Here is a 12,924-nt window from a genome sequence, read left to right on the forward strand (position 1 = left end):
TCTAAACAAGCAGGAACATTGATATCTTCACCCACTCAGGATTTTTTTTTCAACCTCACACACACATGCGTGTGCACACACACGTACCCCGCGTAATCTTTCCTCTCTCTTGTTAATCTCCTAGTATATGTGCAATAATGGCTAAACTCAGAAGCATCATATGAAACATTCAAGTTTATCAAAATCTATCCCAGCATTGGGGTACGTTCATTTTTTGAGTCACTTACTCGGCTGCCCTTTGGGTACCAGACGATAATGCTAAACACTGAGGACACAGTGGTCGACACGAGTGACAGAACCCTGCCCTCTCAAAGTGTCCGGTCTTTTTTTTATTCTTTTTAACATTCATTTTTGAGAGTGAGAGAGAGCATGAGCAGGGAAGGAGCAGAGAGAGAGGAAGACAGAATCTGAAATAGGCTCCAGGCTCCGAGCTGTCAGCACAGAGCCCGACGGGGGCTCGAACTCATGAATCATGAGATCATGACCTGAGCTGAAGTCGGATGCTCAACCGAATGAGCCATGAGGGCACCCATCAGAGTGTCCAGCCTTCACAAAAGACGACCAGATCAACAGGCAAGCATCACTTAGGCTATTGTGAAGCTGTGCCAGGAGAGGCTGTGAAGATACACGGGAATGACCCAAAAATAGAAGTAGAAGAAGGAACATCTGCCTGAAATCGGAAAGCCCGTCGGACCTGGCCATGGGTATGCCCAAAAGCTAAGAGGAGACAGTGCCAGCAATGGGCGGAGCTTCGTGTGTGAATGGGGGAGGACCCTCTTAAAGGGCACTCGGGACACTAGGCTTTCTCTTGAGGACAGGGATTTGTGTATTTGCCCAGGATGGGTACCCTGGTGACTCTGGCATACATTCCCAAGGCCTCCCTATCCTGTTACCCACCCAGCGAGAGTTCAGAACATATTCTATGCCCAACAGAAGAAAAAATGACAATACACAACCAGTTTGTCTGGTCCCCAAGAGACAAAGGCTGTCCTTTGTAAAGCCTAAACCAGCAAGGCAGCACAGGTTTTATGTTATTTTCTGTTTCTAATACAATTTGACACGACAAGTTTCGTCCCTTATAATCCCAAGCTTGTATTTTATGTAGTCATGACCTATATTCAAGGATTTTGAAGAGTCACTTAGTGTTAAAAAAAAAAAAAAAAAAAAAAAACCATTCCCCATGAGCAATCACTCCTCTGACAGGTCACAGACACATCCCACAGGTATAGAAGGGTACGTGACTTACAGGGCGACTATTTTTTTCTTAATGTTAATTTATTTTTGAGATAGAGACTGAGCGCAAGCAGGGGGAGGGGCAGAGAGAGAGGGAGACACAGAATCCAGATCAGGCTCCAGGCTCCAAGCTGTCAGCACAGAGTCCGACACGGGGCTCGAACTCAAAGACTGTGAGATCATGACCTGAGGCGAAGTCGGACGCTTAACCGACTGAGCCACCCTGGTGGCCCTTTACAGGGCAATTATTAAGCACTGGCCCAAAAATAAAGCTTGTCAGCCCTCACCATTGAAATAACTGGGAAGAGCTGTGGTTGAAAAACAGAGGCTTCAAATGGCCATTTAGTCCACCCGCACCTTGGTGTCTGCTCTCCCAACGCCACGTGATCGCATACCTCATCCTGTCTCTTTGGGTTGTAGCACTTTCTATACTGAAAACAGTTATCTTCATCCAGTGTCCCATGAAGGGGTCAGTTTCTAGGAAAGTGACTTCCACAGATAATCGAGGTCAAGAGAGGTGGTGTTTAAAATCCACCCACAATACGTATACACACACACACACGCACACACGTTTTATTTGAGAATCACTGAATGTGATGAACATTGTTCCCCACGTCTATGCTGTGAGCCTAGAAGAAGCAGAAAATCCCAGTATCCTAGCCTTGAAGATGGAGATTAGAATATTGGGTCTTAGACTGGAAAAGCTTGGGGTCCTGGTGCTACTTTTTTTTCTTTATATCTGTGGAAAGTTTCTGGTACTTTTCGATCTTTATTCCAGGGCAGAGTAGCCCACAAGTCTTTAAACTTCTTCAGTTCTGATCCATGACCGCAGCCATGCTTTACCCTCTATAGCAGATATCAGTTGAGTTATTGGCCTTTGGACTGAGCATTCTTCTCACAGAGATACTCGCTTTACTAACAGCTTCTTAAATATGCCAACCTGATCTACTCCTCTTAGCACACATACGGGGAAATCGGTGATACCTGCTCCTTTCTTCTTACTTACCTAGTGATTGTGAATGGCTCCGATGGGGGGCGGGGGGGAATAAAACAACAACAAAAGGACATTGCTGAACTGGCTTCTCTAGCCTTGTCTGATTTGTCTCTGATCTGTCTCTAATTTAAATGTCTGTGTTGTCTGCAAAACTTTTATGAGCATAATTTTCAGAGTCCAGTCTGTTTTCTTGATAACGGAGGAGAATAATGAGCTACCTTCGTTTACTACTAAGAACTAAAAAGCCTGGGAGTCAACTTTGATTCCTCCCCTTCTCTAGCATTCTTTCATCTGATTAATCCGTAAGTCCTGTTAGCTCGACCTTCAAACACATCTTAAGCCTGATCAGCTGCACTGTCCACTCCCATCTCAACTCTTGCAGTCCTGAAACTGTCCCCCACGCCGGGGTCTGGTCTGCTCACACCATCCCCTTCTCCCCTCACCCCATTAGCATAGGCAAGGCCATTGCCCCACACCACCCACACCACGTGAGCTGTCCTTTAAACTGTAAATGCAGGGGCACCTGGGTGGCTCAGTGAGTTAAGCACCCAACTCCGGCTCAGGTCATGATTTCACAGCTCCTGGGTTTGAGCCCCGCGTCGGGCTCTGTGCTGATGGCTCAGAGCCCGGAACCTGGTTAGGATTCCGAGTCTCTCTCTCTGCCCCTCCCCCGCGCTTGCTCCGCCTCTCAAGAATAAATAAACATTAAAAAAAAAAAAACAAAAACTTGTATTAAAATGTAAATGGAATGTCTGATGATTTCCTCCTGGGGCCCTTCCCCCACCACACTTGGATAAAGTCTGAACTCCTTTTTGTAGGCTGCTGGGCCCTCAGTGGTCTGGCCTTAATCACATCCATTTACCACTGCTCCTCCTGCTTGCGATTCCTGGAAAACACCAGCTCACCTTGCCTCAGGGCCTTTGTACATGCTGTTCCTGAAACTTGAAAGGCACCTTCACCGGAACTTAACATGATCTGTGCCTTCGTTTCTGGTGTCTGCTCGAACGCGAACCGCTTTGGAAAGGCCTCTCTTGACCACTTCACCTCAACCCCCACCCCCTGCTCACACCCCCCAACCCCGCTCTCTTCTGTTAACTCTATTTCTCTTCATAGATTTAACAGCCCCTGAGATTACACTGTCTGCTTACTGATTGGCTTACAATCCACTAGAGCCGTAGCTTCCTGAGAGCAGGGAGGATGTCATGCTTACAGCTCTTCCCCCACCGCCCTCAGCGCTTGGGAATTGTGTGGAATGAACAGGATGTGAACAGAAGGGAGGACTGCAGCTATGATTCCTTTATCATTTCTGGGAAAGGTAACAGGAATCCGGGGCAGGTGGATGACTGGTCTTCCAAGTGTACGTTGTCCTCTGCGTCACCTCAGGGCAAAGCAGGAGACGCTGATGCGAGCACACGTGTGTCACTACACCAAACAAATAGCTTGACTCTTGGTTCAAATATGCCTTCACATCAGATTGCTTTCCATGTATTTCTTCTTAATTTTGAAGTGCACTCGTTCTTCATTTTAAAGAGGTCTCGTTCATTTCACCCCTGAAGGCCAAGTCAGCCATCTTTATTTTGTTCCCACCATTCCACACAAATCCACCTCGTGCAAAGCCCAAGATGATGTTTTTCTTTTTTTTTTTAGTCCCCTTGGATTTTCAGTCAGGAAAGTGAGTCATGACAATAACAAGGAAGGCTTGAGGTAAAATAGAATTCCTTTTCTTGCAACCTCTACTTTAGTGCGTTGGCACGGGGCAACATGGAGTTCAAACTAAGCCATTATGTTCTTGACATGTATCTGTGTGTTCCTGTCACAGAGCTTCTCTGAAACAAGTCCTAGGGAGGCAGAATTCCTAAACTGAAAGCCCACGAGCCTTTCTAGCCTGAGTCTCAAGACATTGGCCCATTACAAAGTGCCTGGTGTCTGACAAAGGAAAGGCTGTTCGAAGGAAAGCCTTTCCTGAGTGTTTCTAGTGGGACGTGGAAATCAACTTTATCTTTTCCCCTCTTGTGTGGGGGCGGGATGGGGGGAGTTGGGGGGAACTGGCTGGGAAGAAACTGTGTTGTGTCTTTTTGCAAGTGAAGGTCCATCTGCCTGTTAGTGGTGAGGAGACCACTGAGGGGAGCAGAAGCCAAGAGACAAAGGTTCTTTGCTTCCTTTACTGAAAAAAATAGTCGTCAGTTGCTTTTCTGTTTTGTTGAAAGGAGAAACACCTTTCCTGTTTTAATCATCTTCTTCACAGTGAATGACTGGAATCGTTCTCTTGAACAAGATGATCTCCCCTCAGAAATAGAAACTGTGGTCTCTGGGCAGACAGAATATACAACTGGACATCAGCACCAACGGGGCAAAGGTACCGTCTACCTGGACACAGAAACTGGCACCTGCCCGGGAGCTCAGTCTGTTCCACAGAGTAATTTGTCAACAGCAATGACCAACATTTATCATATACTGTACTTATCTCTGCGTAGGACTGGATGAGGAGGTACAAAATGGTAGCAAACACCCCCAAGCACTTGATGCTCTTTCTGTGTATAAGAGCCAAGGGCCCTTCTCTACTTGGGAATTTTTACTAGATGTGTTTTCCTCCCATTCATTTCTCTAACCAGATGTTGAGCCTTGTATTCAGGGGAAGGTACAGAAAATTCCTTTGTGGTTACTGAAATAGTAACCTGGCATCCTGAAGATGAAAACAGTAAATCACACATAAACAGCACATGTTATTACTGACCAAATCACCACCCAGTTAGTTCCTTTTCAAATTGATGGATTATATTGACTCTCAGGGTCTCATTTGGCAGTGGCTTTCAAAGGCACCTGGCCATCCTGGGCAGCAGGATGGCATCTGAAGTTAATTCTAGAAGTAAAGTTCTTCTGATGTCGTCAGGAGACTCGTATTCATATTTTGAGACCAGGGGAAAGGCACGGAAGGGGCGGTTTTTTATCTACCCACACCTCCCTTTCTCACGTGTACCCCCAAACAACATTTTTCTCCCTCGTTTTTCATCTGGCTTTCTCATGACTCTCCCTTCTGAACGTTTTTCTTTCATCCGATGCACTCCGTGGCAAAGCAGACTGCACTCTGTGCCTAATACCGAGCCGAACAAGAGAGTCTTCTCTTTGCCAAGGGCCATGAGTTAATCCCTTTGCTTTGACCTGCTCACAGCTGCCCAAAGGATGGTGTCATTGCAGAAGGTTTTTTGTTTTGTTTTGTTTTGTTTGATTTTTGGTTTTTTTGAATTGCAGCATTTTTGACATCAAATGTCTAAGACCACTCAGGATAAATTCTCTTCTGGTCGGTGTTTTTTGTTTTTTTTTTTGTAAAGAGGATTTGGCAGAATCAGACTTTTCTTCCCTTTCTCCCCATCACATCAGATTCTGAAATAGACAAACAACTGAGTCACAGCCAATTCTGCAGTCAAGATAGTCCAAAAAATTCCGGCTCTTGGTTAAATGTGTCCTGCATAATTCATTTCTCTGACATATCCGGGTGTCCTCTCCCCCTCCCTGTTCGTTTCCACAGTGGGGAGATACTGTGATGCCCTCAGCCCTGCTTCAGTCTACACCAGAAAAAAAAAAAAAAAAAACCACTTCTCTGCCTTGGGCACTGATAACTTTGTTTTCTGGAGCGAGAACTGACCCCCTCTCCCCAAACGGAGCAAAGTGTCCTCTAGAACACGATCCTTTCTACTCCCCAGAAACACTCACTCATCAGAATATACACGTGGGTCTTCTTTAAAAAGCCTCGGTGATCATGTCACCTACAGCCCGATTCACAGCCCTCATTTTGTCACGGTCTGTGGAGGCACAGGCAATCATTTTTGAGTCCTGGTCTTGTCCACTGTGATAAATTATCTGCAGTTAATATTGACCCAGCGTCTCGTGAGGAGAATGAAACGCTAAGCCCTTCCAGGAGATGGATTCAGCTCTTTGACTGGTTTGGAACAGAATCCTCGGACGGACATACAGCTCTTGGCCTGCGTTGGCCCTGCCCAGATGGACAGTGTTGCAATTACCCACACTTCCCAGCGGCTGTTTCTTCGTTACTGAAAGCTGGTCTTGATTGTCTCAGAAGCAGAATTCAATTTGCAGTTCCCCCAGTAACGTGCTGTGATTCATTCGGGGACAAATCTGGATTGAACTGAGTCCAAGTGTCTCTTTTGTGAGACAGAAGGGAAGTATAAGTAGATACTATAGTCACCCAGATGAGTCAGCCAGGAATTCATGAAGTGATTCATAAATCGTTATAAAGACCACTAAAGTCTACTAAAATGGAGTGCTGTCTGGCTATACAAAGTGGGGTATTATCATTGGGGGGTTTTTTTTAGATGTTAAATCAGATGTGAAATCCTTAAAACTGTGCTTTTCTTTTTAGGTTTTGAAAAGGATTCCTTTTTTCCCCCCTCTGTAGTTGGCCAACTGCTAAAGCCATTTTTTATTGATCGGTTTTCACAGATGAATTTAAAAACCACCGCAGTTCTCTGGGGGATAACAAATACCTCCCCAAATCCACCATAGACCAGTTTGTATCCATTATTTCTACTCCCTAGCAGCAAATCAATAATATTTTCCGTGTGAATACAATGAAACAAGTTGTTCTGAGGCATTCTTCCTTCTTTGGGAGGTCTGTTACCCCCCGGGGGAGGTGGGGGGAGAACTGTCCAAAGCACATATCAACCAACATTTAATCCACTTGATCATGGAAACCCCTCTTTTCAAAGTATTAACCCCCAACGCGGTGCTAAGACGCTCAGTCCTGTATCGCTAGTTACAGCTGCTTGCATACACAGCACAAATGAAGAAAAGTAAGACGTACTTATGACATGTGCTTAACCTGCAACATGGTCTGTTAGTCAATTTTGTTTGAAGAAATACAGTATGTAGTTGACACAGAAATACCTTGGACTTAGAGACAGGAGAGAGAGCGTTATCTGAAAGCACTTATCCAGTTGGAAAAGACAAAAGGTATAAGCCCAGCTTGGCCCTATGAAGAGCATAGCGCCTAACAGAGTGAGTTCACCAAAGCAAACTGGGACACTCATTGCCAAGTTTCTTAAAGGCAGTGGGTTGCTGATCCACCCATCCCCATTGGTTGGTGATAAGGTTCAGAATCTCAGACGCTCACAGGAGTCCCCTATCCCCCTCCCTCACCCCGCCCATTCACCTTGCCCTGCATCTCCACTAGAGGGCATCTTTCCTTATTAGGATAAAGCGAGGTCTGGAGAACTAGCTGTGTGACTGGGCAACCATTTTGTGTCTTTGGGCCTACTTTATGTCATCCAAATAAGGTGGTGCTCCAGTGCCCTTCAGCTAGAACATTATATGATTGTATGAATTTGTGAACTCAGGATACTCTGGTGGGAAACCCAGTACCGAGAAATGGACTCTTACACAAGGCCACCATATCTGCCCTTAGAACTAGAAAATTAGCCAGCTGACCAAATGCCTTGTTTTCTTTGAGCCATGGTATCCGTATCTGAGTAGTCAAGAGAGGAGAGAGTCCTCTAATATTTTTTATTTCAAGAACTCAATAGAAATAGAATGCCGTGCGGGAACCACAGTCTTACGCAGCTGTCAAGCACTGGGTATGGGTCAATGTCACAGTTACCTTAAGTGCACATTCTGTTGAGAGCAGTCCTTCCATAAACATGTATTGATCAGCTGGAAAGTGTCAGACATTCATTCTAAAATACTCTGAGATCTCTGACCTCCCAATTTAAAATTGTTCATAATCTACCCCCAGCCTTCACCTTCCATTCTTGATTTTTCTCCCTGGTACTCGTGTCCCGAGTACACTGTATAGTTTGCTTATTTGACTTCGTTCATTGTCTGCCTCCCCTCACCAAAATATAAGCCCCACAAAGGCAGGGATACGGGTCATGTCTTTCGCTGTCCCTAGTGATCAGAATAGAGCCACACACTGGGTCAGTGCTCAGTAAATATCTCTTGGATGAAGAAAGGAATATGTTATCTCAGATTTTACGATCCCCAGTAGGGGCTAAGATTATCTTTACTTTGTACTTGAATTTGAGGCTGGGAGAAGTCGGGGAATTTATTCAAGATTACCCAGCTAGTGAGGAACAGAGCCAGAATCCAACCCCAGTGGGTCTTCAGCGATATCTGTCTCCTTCTCCTGCCATCTGCAATTTTTCTGCACGTGAACCTCACTCGTTCTGTGTTTCTCCGTTGGGACCTACCATTCTGTGAAACGATGTAAGATTGTTTCTGAGTACTGTATTTACAGGAAAGATGGCCTCTTTGCTTCCGGCCCACCTCACTGCAAGGTTGGGAGACTCAGTATGAGCCGAGGGTGGGAGCAGACCACAGAACGGAAGGACTGTAACCGACTAGCTACCCCGAGCAACCAGACGTTTCCTAAGATGTGTGTAGATACGTAGCTATAGAAGCCTTTTTAAGTCCTTTTTTCCCAGAAGCTTTTTGATGAGCCCTTTAAAACCTGTTTCCTGCCTGGGTTTTGTCGTTGTTGTGTTGTTCTGTTTTGTTTTTTGGCAGGAGGTTGGGGGAAGGGTACAAACCATTGAACCATGGCTCATGCTGAGGTTACATAAACTCCTCCACTGAATGAGTACAAACGGTTGACTCAGTTCTCTGGTTTGCTTTTGTGTGAAGTGTTTCTGGTAAGCAGTGATGTCTCAAAAAAAAAATTCTAGTCCGTTGTGTGCGTTCTGACGTTAACAATCTTCTAATGTTTCAAAAAGAGACTGGTGAGCTGTGTTAAATGAAATCTGTGAAATGTCAACTGCGGATCCACAGCAGGGGGGGGACAGAGTTGGACCTAGAAAGATTTCAGACCTTCTCTCCTCTGGCTGTTGGACACTGCCATAACTCAGAATGAATTAGAGTGACGTCGTCATCTTGTCCTGACGTGATGGGGGATGAGCTGTTCCACGGGAGGAAAATTGTAAATCACCGCAACGTAGACTCAGCATCAAACTTGTTTATTTTAGCATCAAAATATTTTAATTCGCTGGCTTTGGATTTAAAAAAAAAATTCCCTGTTTTGGGCAGAATACTCAGATCATATCCATTGTGGTAGGTGTGTGAGCATGTGTTCAAAAACCAAGGTTGGAAAATCAGCGAGGACGCTAAGACAAAGAGATCGTGAGGCCCCACACCTGACCTTCAGTAACAGTGAGAACTTTCCACCTTTGGCGTAATGAGCTCCCGTTTAAGTGTGCGTGTTCTTGGTTCTTCACTCGTTTCTGGAGTGAATGGCCTCAAACCACTCAAGTTTCTTGAGTCCTTTTGGCTTTAAGAAAAAAACGTTTCCAGGGGCGCCTAGGTGGCTCAGTCAGTTAAGCGTCTTAGGTTCAGGTCACGATCTTGCGGCTCATGAATTCGAGCACTGAGTCAGGCTCTGTGCTAACAGCTCAGAACCTGGACCCTGGGTCGGATTCTGTGTCTTCCTTTTTCTTTGCCCTTTCCCCGCTCACAGTCTGTCTCCCTCTCTCAGAAATAAATAAACATTTAAAAATTTTAAAAAGTAAATAAAACATTTCTGACATCTGTCTTGTTACAAGTTGTCAGTGATTGTTCCAGAAGCTCCCAGGACCTTCCCTCTAACAGAAGGACTTCCTCACTTTTGCCCTCCTCCCCTGCCCCCTCACCCCTCTGATTTTGATGTGCTTAATTCTAGCCTACCTTGAGCTGGTCTATAAAAATTGAATTTAAATTAGCGAGATTGGGAGAGATTTTTCTTTTTAAAAAAAATTTTTTTTAACGTTTATTTATTTTTGAGACAGAGACACAGCATGAACAGGGGAGGGGCAGAGAGAGAGAGGGAGACACAGAATCTGAAACAGGCTCTAGGCTCTGAGCTGTCAGCACAGAGCCCGACGCGGGGCTCGAACTCACGGACCGTGAGATCGTGACCTGAGCCGAAGTCGGACGCTTAACCGACTGAGCCACCCAGGCGCCCCTGGAGAGATTTTTCAATAACATCCCATGTACCATTTTTCAGCAGTGACAAAATTAAATCTATGTGCTGTACTTGAAAATCAATCACATTTACACACTCGTTTCTTACACTGGGCTTTTCCGTGCTGACTTCTTATTCCCTGGCTCCTAGCAATCGTTGGATAATCGTAATCATGTCTTGTCACTTTTCACCTTTTCTATGTATGCGTAAAAGTTAAGATTTCTGTTGGAGTCCCTTCCCTTTCCAAATCAAGGACTTCTCAAGGTGTTCATTTATCTCAGCCAGAATAGTTTACATTTAAATTTTTATTAGTACTTTATATGAAGGGACATAGTATATTTTAAAATTATGTTAATTTAATGCCATGTAATCTTACTTATTTGAACATGGAGAAAACCTTAGTCAGAATTAGCAAACAGCCAAATGTGGAGTGAGTTGAAGGCTCAGTAGGTATATTTTACGCCCCCCTCCAACGTCTCTGCGATCAGCATTGCTAACACCTTGATGTAATAGCCCCCACATCTGTCTTCCTTTGCTCACCGTCAGTACTTTATGTAATATGTGGTAGCCAAGAGGGCATGGCCAAAGTTTGGAACTTGTGTGAATGAATAGATAAGAATGATGTATAATTACCGTATAATTATATATTCCCTAGATAGATACATAGATGTATCATTTGTAGGTAGATGTATAATCTATGTATAGCTATAGAGTCGGTTTGTAGGAATGTAAATTCTGGATGACTCCTTAATGGATTCGGTCCTTTTAGTTGGTTGAATTCTCCCCTCTTTATAGCAAGTAATCACAGTTCACCCTATAGCCACATCACCCCTAATTACAGAAAGATGAGATTTTATATTGCTGACAATCTTTGCCTCCTTCCCCCTCCCCCTCTGCCTTTTCTCTCTTTGTTAATCAAACCCTTGTGTATGAGCCTGACTCACTTGCTGGGGGACGGGGGAAATGGAATCCCTTTCTTCCATCAAGCCACCAATATCAGGCTCAGACTTCTCCGTACTGTGACTTGTGCCATCCACACATCTCTGCCCCATTGGACCTCGACAGAAAGGAAAAGCGGCTGAAGCACCAGAGAAAAGACCAGAAAACCATCGACAGTGTGCCGCGTCTTTTATTCCCAGATGAAGAAATAGAATTAGGAAGCAAGGCAAAGGAGCTCGCTGCCTTGCTCAGAACCGGAACTGAGATGCCCGTGACACAGGTTGTCTTGCAATCCAAATCCTCCCCCCTCTCCCTGAGGGCCTCCTGCCCACGGGGCTCAGGGGGTTGGGTGGTGGTGTGGACTCCGTTTAGCCCTGAAGCCTGCGATCCCACAATTCCTCAGCCCCCTCCCACGACCTCAGACAGCCTTGCCAGACGCATTAGAGACCTACTCCCCAGGAAAATCGCCTCCATATGAGGAATCCCGGCCTGCGAGTTCTCACTAGATGTTCTCAGGGCAATGCCAGGGCTCATTTGCTGGGCAGGGCTCAATGGCTTTCAGAGCCATTCAGTTCAGCACGTCTTTTCAGGCTAATTCCAATTAGGATGAGACACTCCTCGGAAGATACGTATTTCCCCGGCCCGGGGCGCTCGGTTACCGGTCTCCTTCAGCAAAGTGAAAATAAGCATCTGACCCAGCCAGCGTGTTTCGGCCTCGTCCAGAGACTTCTCTTCTCCAGAGGTTGGCGAGTGCCGACCCCCCTCCTTGGTTCCCGCACCCCCTTCCCTCACAGCCTCCTCAGGGTCCACGTTTTGGCCCACGCTTTATTACTGCCGCAGCACGAACGCCCAGGCTGGGCCCCGTTAACTGCCCCGATTCACAGCATTGCAGGTCACTTTATAAATTTGACCGGTTCCGTGTCCCTTTCTACCATCCATGGCCCTACACAAGAGCCCAGCAACGTGAAGGGACTCATCCTTGTGAACTAAGCCGTGAACACCGCGGGCAACCTCTACGGGTCGGCGTAACACAAAGCCTGTCTTTTCAGCCGGTGTCAGAAACAACCCACTGGAAGTTTTCAGCTTACTGGGCCTTTTGGGGGGGACTGACCAATTCACTGCTGACACAGTTTGCTCCCCAGTTACTTTGCGGCTTCATTTCACCACACCGACGGGTTCCCCGGGCCGCCCCACTCGTGACGGCTGTCTGTGGACACCGGTAAACCTTAACCCTGCACTCGCGGGTACACCTTCCCTTCAGCACTGGCAGGTCCCAACTGTCATTTGGAACCCAGAGAGTGAGACCCTGCCACTTGCCCCCTTACACTTAGAAGACTGGCAGAAAGCTGTCAGGCTTGGATCTCAGGTTAGTTGACCGTGTCCCCTTGTTTGAACATCTGCATGTCCCTGCTCAGAAAGCTGCCGACAGTGCTATTACGATTAGCACGCGTGACTGTGAAAGATGTCCCACATCGTGTTCCCGTTGTGCCCTGGGCAGTGTTCTCTACCACGCGCGGAACCCATGCAGGTAGCCTGGGTTCTGGGTCCCCCACTCGACCTTTGAGGCTCAAATTCACGCAGTCTTGGCAGAAGAAAATGTATTGTTGAAAGAGAACAGGGTTAGAGAGGCTTACCTCGCGGAACAAAATGTTTATGAGCTAAGTGTAAATGAATCAGAAACATAAGGATCAAATTGCCCCTGAAATGCAAACGAATTTAAAAATTAGCAGGAAAAAAAGGGCCTGGCAAAAGACGTGCTTTGCATTTCACCAAAGCCAGAGTATTTGAAATGCCTTTGGAGAGGCTTCACAAGACC

General features: G+C 46.0%; 1 protein-coding gene across 4 annotated transcripts in view; it reads left to right on the forward strand.

Moving 5' to 3' along the window:
* Nucleotides 1-12,924, forward strand: part of GLIS3 (GLIS family zinc finger 3) — a 451,944-nt gene that overhangs the window by 408,060 nt on the left and 30,960 nt on the right. The window lies entirely within an intron of this gene.

The sequence above is a fragment of the Panthera onca genome, chromosome D4 (assembly GCF_046562875.1).
Source record: "Panthera onca isolate mPanOnc1 chromosome D4, mPanOnc1 haplotype 2, whole genome shotgun sequence".
NCBI classification, from domain to species: domain Eukaryota; kingdom Metazoa; phylum Chordata; class Mammalia; order Carnivora; family Felidae; genus Panthera; species Panthera onca.